This window comes from Triticum aestivum, chromosome 4D (genome assembly GCF_018294505.1).
Source record: "Triticum aestivum cultivar Chinese Spring chromosome 4D, IWGSC CS RefSeq v2.1, whole genome shotgun sequence".
NCBI classification, from domain to species: domain Eukaryota; kingdom Viridiplantae; phylum Streptophyta; class Magnoliopsida; order Poales; family Poaceae; genus Triticum; species Triticum aestivum.
This window is the reverse complement of record NC_057805.1, coordinates 441,913,112-441,919,435: the sequence shown is the minus strand read 5'-3', so window position 1 is coordinate 441,919,435 and position 6,324 is coordinate 441,913,112.

Genomic DNA, 6,324 nt, shown 5'->3' with positions numbered 1-6,324 from the left:
GAAGGGTGACAACTCGATCTGATCATAATCTGTCAATTGGTTTCTCTCTCAAACATTGTGTCTCGGTGCCTCGCTCGGTAGCCCCCTCGATATGTAGACTTCTCGCGCGCGCACAGCTGTAGTGACGATGATGCTGAACCCAGTGTGCCTTGTTTTTACCGGCCTCATGTGATAGTTTTCGCCCTGTTTTCTATTAATTAACAAGGCAACCTTTTCTTTGTTACTACTAGTGAATCTGAAATCATTCGGGGCAGACATAAAATATATCACTTCAACCCAATTATCGCAGCAACTATTTTAAAAGAAATTAGCTAGCTGCCCGTGCGTTGCACGGAACATCAAGATGCATTTGTATGAGTAGTTTATCTTGTGAGAGAAAAGGTTGAACGAGGGAAGGCCTTATTTGCGAACGTGGAGAGACGTGTGGGTATATTTTTGCAAAATTGCCATAGTTTCTTTTCTATCTGTTAGATATAAATCCGACGGCCTATATTGCAGGATGGATGCACACCATCATCACCAACTCTGTTTTATACTCCCTCCGTCCGAAAATACTTGTCATCAAAATGGATAAAAAGAGATGTATCTAAAACTAAAATACGTCTAGATACATTTCCTTTTATCCATTTTGATGACAAGTATTTCCGGGCAGAGGGAGTATTTGTCTTTTTAGAGATTTCAACAAGTGACTATGACCGGACCTTACCAACATACTAAAAAAAGTAGTCCATAATTTTGATGTTACCCTCTTTTCTTGGCGGTGCAATGCCATCTGGATACCTCATAAATAAATCAAGGACAAATCTGACCCCTTCCTGAAAAGACATACGGAGCAAAATGAGTGAATCTACACTCTAAAATATGTCTACATACACATCCGTATGTGGTAGTCCATTTGAAATCTGAAAAAGACAAATATTTAGGAACGAATGGAGTATATATAAGAGTAGACATGGAGATATATCTCCAGCATGGTCTACAACAAAAATGTGCTGGGCTGGTTAGCGCCGGATGCTCGCAACGCGATGACATGAGTTCGAATTCTGTCTTTTAACATTATATTTTTATATTATATATTACTCTACTTATTTAATATATACTTCTTTCGCTACTGTACTGACAGTGGAACCCACAGAGTACTTAGAATACAAGATTAAGGATGGACTTGTTTCTTTTTAACTTTCTGTACGAAGCTGTAGCCACCCTGCAAGTCACGTGTACACTGTACATGCAATTAACTTTTTATAGAGGGACAATCATACAGGCAATTAACTCAAATGGATTGGATGTCACTCTATTATTTCCAGCATAAAGAGCATCTCCAACGACAGCCGGCAAATTTCCTCCCGCTTCCTTAAGCGGAGCACGACATCAAACGCCAGCGGCATACATTTTTACAACTCTAACCAACCAGATGAAATTCATGCAAACACGGACTGATTTCATATAAGCATGAAGGATTTTGTATAAAAAAGCCGGATCTTCATATAAACATGATGGATTTCATTACATTTACATGAACTAAGAGGTCCAATCCGGCTCTCTTGTATAATTAATACTCCCTCCGTCCGGAAATACTTGTCCTAGAAATGGATGTATCTAGACTTATTTTAGTTCTAAATGGCCGCCCGCAGATCCCTTTGTCTTCCTCATGTCTGTCAGACACTTGCGGTGTCGACGAAGGTCCTCGAAAGAGACGAAGCAGCAAAGAAACCACCTGAATTCGCGGTCGTCGCCTCGGCGGTGGCCTTCATGGGTCCCAAGTGGAGGCGGCCTCCCGTGTTCTACTTCTCCTCGATGATGGCGGCGGACACGGAGAAGCTGGCCACCGACTCGTCGCTCTCCACGGACCCGGCATCTGTCTCTACCTGCATGGCGCTGCCGCAGGCACGGGAGGCGCGCCCACAGACACGGGAGGCGCGGCCACCGCAGACACTGGTGGCGCGGTACGACGCGGCAGCGACGGCGCCCGTACCGGCGTGCTAGCCGCCGTGCCAGCGTGGAGCAACTCGCCACTCCTCATCGAGCTGAACTGGAGCGGCGAGTTGCTGAACCACGCGCCTGCTTGGGGCGGCAACTGGCTCCATCGGGCCAAGCGAGGTTGGTGAAGCACCGAGCGGCCTTGCCCGTATCCGGAGGGCTCGGCGGGCCACCCAGCCGGGTAATATGCCGGAGAATGGCTCATCGGAAGCCATCGGAAGAGTGGAGAAAATGGTGAAGGAGGAGATGGGGGAGCGGCAGAGGGGTGCGATTCTTGCCCGCTGTCTGTCTGGCCTCGTGTAAATAGAGGGCGGACGGTAGGAGCTTGGCCGGCATCTGGCCTCGTTTAAACTGAGGGCGGACGGGAGGAGCTCGGCCAGTGTTGCGTTTAATTCCGGCCCGCTCATGAACGGACGTGTGGCAGGACTAGGATTCTCGGTTTGCATGCGGGTTTAACGGAGGGGTTTAATGGAGGCGCCGGGCGTGCAGCGGGCGGCGCAATACTATTCGATTTGACAGCAGTAATGAGCTGGCAAATCACAAAGGCCCTCACCTCTCATGAAACCGACCGAGCTAGACTGCCCGGCCCTCTAGCCTTTTAAAAAGGTATATACTCCACTTTTGTACAGTAGTAGTATCGATGGATTGCGCCATGGAGCAAAACTTGAAATTAAAAAAAATGTGGTACATATAGAGAGCGCTCGTCGCCAAATTATGCATATAGTACTATTAAAAAGGCTTGTCACAATAATGGTGTCCAGCACAAGTGCACAACCCGCCCCTCAAATAAAACTAAGCACCCTGGAATTCTTTGACAAAACTAAGCACCCTGAAATTCTTTGACAACTAAACTGCTGGCTATATGATGTTGGCCATATATATTGTATGTATATAATGTGAAGAAACGAGTGGTACTACTATACCAACTAAAAGATGAAATGTAAGAAATACTAGTATGTACGTACTGAAGAGATAAAGTACCAAGAAGAAACATAACATAGTTCTGCTGGGGGCTCAGCACAACACACCCCTCAAATTAAATTAAGCACACCTGGAATTAAACTTTGCAACTATTCCGGTAGACACTGCATTAGAAACACCATGAGCAACGACACTGCCACCTTACTCGGAGTCCTCGTCCACGTCCTCGACTTCGTCCTTGTCCCTCTTTCTCTTGGCCGATACTTCTTTGCTTGAACCGCACACTTGGCTGTTGCTCTTCATCCAACCCTTGTAGATATTGAAGCAAAGGTAGCCATCCATTGCAGCGTAGTGGATGTGGTCTATATCTAGTACATTCCGCTGCCATGCATGACGATGAAACGTGTATGGAGGTTTCTCCAGTTTATCGTACGAAGGATGAACCATGGCTCCTGCCGGGGTCAGCATTGAAGGCTGACGAGAGGACACCAGCCAATTCTTCTGGAGGTCGAAGGTGTTGCCTACAACGAGGCCTATCCGACGCAGGACTTCTTTGTCATTACCAAAGTCTACAGTAACGAATTTGACTAGGTTGCTCTCGAGGAAGTCCTTAAAATCCTGGCACTCAACGTCGGCATGGCATATGTGGTAGACCAAGCATAAGTCATGCACGCAAACCTAGATCACGGCGGGCTTCTTCCTCTCTTCGTCCTTTAGATCCTTCTCTCGTCCCAGGACTGCGGTGTACTCAACATCTAGCCCAGCGACCCACTCATCATCTAAGTCTTCGAACATGCGTCTGAAGCGAGAAAGGCATCCTTTCACCGTCGCGGAAGAACGGGTGTAGATGACGTCGAACTCATCGCCGGTGATGGTTCTAACCTTGTACTCACCACCGATCGGGGAGATTTGGGACGCCATGGATTTGGGAGGAGGGTTAGGATTAGTGGAGCTGCCATAATGTGAATGGACAGGACGACTAGGAGCAAACCGCCGTAGTATTGAAGGATGTGCGGGGACGAGTAGGAGCGAACTGCCAGCGTGCGAACGGCAGGGTAGTGGCTTTCCATTCTCCCATGATACGGGCTTCCGAGAGCCCTTGGATCTGAGATCGAACGGTTGCATGGCATGATTCTAGACCTATGGGTGAATATCCTATCCTGGAGGGTTATTCTGCAAATTTTCAGCAACTTAGCATGTGACTGTTTGATCTCAGATCCAAGGGCTGCCAGCAGCCCGTATCGTGGTCGCGCCTACCACGACCGTCGCGTCGCTCGTGCGATCGCGCCCTTGGAGATTTAACACGATGCGTTAGGCTATCTGATGTTGGCATGTCATACATAGTCATCACTTAGTCACTCATACTACAACAAGGTTTTGGCTATAAGGTTGGCTATAAGTGTATTTATTTTTTTACTTCTCTCTATCTCTTTCTTCGTACTCCCTCCCTCCCATAATATAAGAACGTTTTTGACACTAGTGTAGTGCCAAAAACGTTCTTATATTATGGGACACAGGGAGTACTAGTATTTATTGCATTGCCAAGGAGTGACCTCTTCCAATGAAATGGTGTTGCTAAGTTTGCTTCATTTAATTAGCTATAGACTCAAAATTGTCTTTTCACCTAGGTACACGTGCTTAGCACCGTTTCTTGCTTGGGTCACCAAACTAGTCTCTCTCTTCTTGATTAACTTGCCACATCAGACTTTATGCCTATGTGGCAAGCTTAAGCACCTGTAGGAGCAAGTAAGTACAATAGTGCGCTTTACATGGCATTTTTGCATATGTGGAGGAAAGAGAGGCAAGGAAAAAGTGGAGAAGTGGGCTCTCATGCAAGAGCCAGCCTCTACTACATGGTGGAGCATTGGGAGAGGCACCTGTATGGAGGTGGTCAGGAATCGGGAGACTCACGCCGGTTGTAGCGCCGCAGTTAAAATGATAATGGCAAGTCAAATCACGGGGCCCCACCTGTCCAGCAGTAACTCGCTGTCAAATCACATAGCCCTACGTTTGCAGCATCCTACTCCCTCGTCTTCTCGCATCTCTGTCGAACCGACTAGGCGTAACTGCCCCGCCTACCGCGCAGGAAAAACCCGCGCCGTATACTCCCTCTGTCTAGGTGACCAAGGTGGAGAGGAAAACGAGAGAACTAATGTTTAGTATTTGCTAAAGCTGGTTGTAATGGTACTAGGCTTAGCAATTTTGATGAGGTGTCATAGAATTAAATGAAGAAAGAGAGGGAGTTGAGTACTATGTGTCATACATGGCAATAAATAAAGTACTACATGATACTAATATATGATACATGGCGCAGGAGTACTAAGTATTATTAATACAGTTTTGCTAGAACTCATCTAGATGAGATATAATTTGGTCTCATTCATCTTTTATAGCCATTGGATGCGATGCTATATAAGATGCGTGTGTGCTGACGTGGGTTGTATTTGTTCTTGTGCAACGAACTGACCACTGCATGTCATGTTTGATAGTCTCAAGTCATTAAAAGCATACAAGCCCCACATCTCTTCTTGGTTGATTCCTCTATTTATGTCGAAAAATAAGAAACAACATGAGAGTTAATGCACCACGCCTATGTGTTTACTATTTGGTTCGTAAGATGACTTAATACTCACCTAGACGGAGGGAGTATTCGATTTGACAGCGGGCGGCGCAGTTCCCGATACGGCTTTAATGCAGACGAGGGAGGGAGTAGCGGTTCCCGATATGTTGAACGACCAATGCATCCTCCTTCAATTAATGCATGAGGGAAGTAATGGGAGGAGGTCCGGGAAAAGAGGCTGCACGATGTGAATGCAACGCCGTTTGCCCTCATTGCCCTCATATAAAGGCGCCCCTCCATTCCAATGCATCTACCACATCGACGCACCTAAGCATTTGCCTAAGCACCTACACTAAGCGCAAAAGAGCTCACTCCAGACCCATGGCGGCGATGCGCGTGAGCGGCCAGCGGCTGCGCCAGATGGTCCACGATGCCGGCCTGCGGCATGGCGCCGAGGATCGTCTCCAGACGGTGTTGGAGACCGGCTGGTGGATGGCCGCCGTCGACGCCAACTACGACTCTCAGTTGGACCAGATGATCGTTGCCACCAGCAACAAGTTCACCGTCCTCAAGAAGCTCGCGGATGACATCGCCGTACTCCTCCAGCCCGGGCGCCCGGGCTCCTGATTGCCTGCCACCCTAATCGGCCTCCATGGCCGGAACCTCTTTCAAGCACTGGTGGCCCTGCGACTGCCCGCCGACGCCACGAAGAATGTCCACCGGGAGGTCGCGCTCGCCGTGAGGCGCCTCGCCCTGCAAGAATTCGTCTTCCTACACATCCACGTGTACGAGCAAATCGTGTACATAGGTATCTACAAGGCCAGTGAGGACGCTACGACGTTGGCCTTCCTCAACCGGCTGGA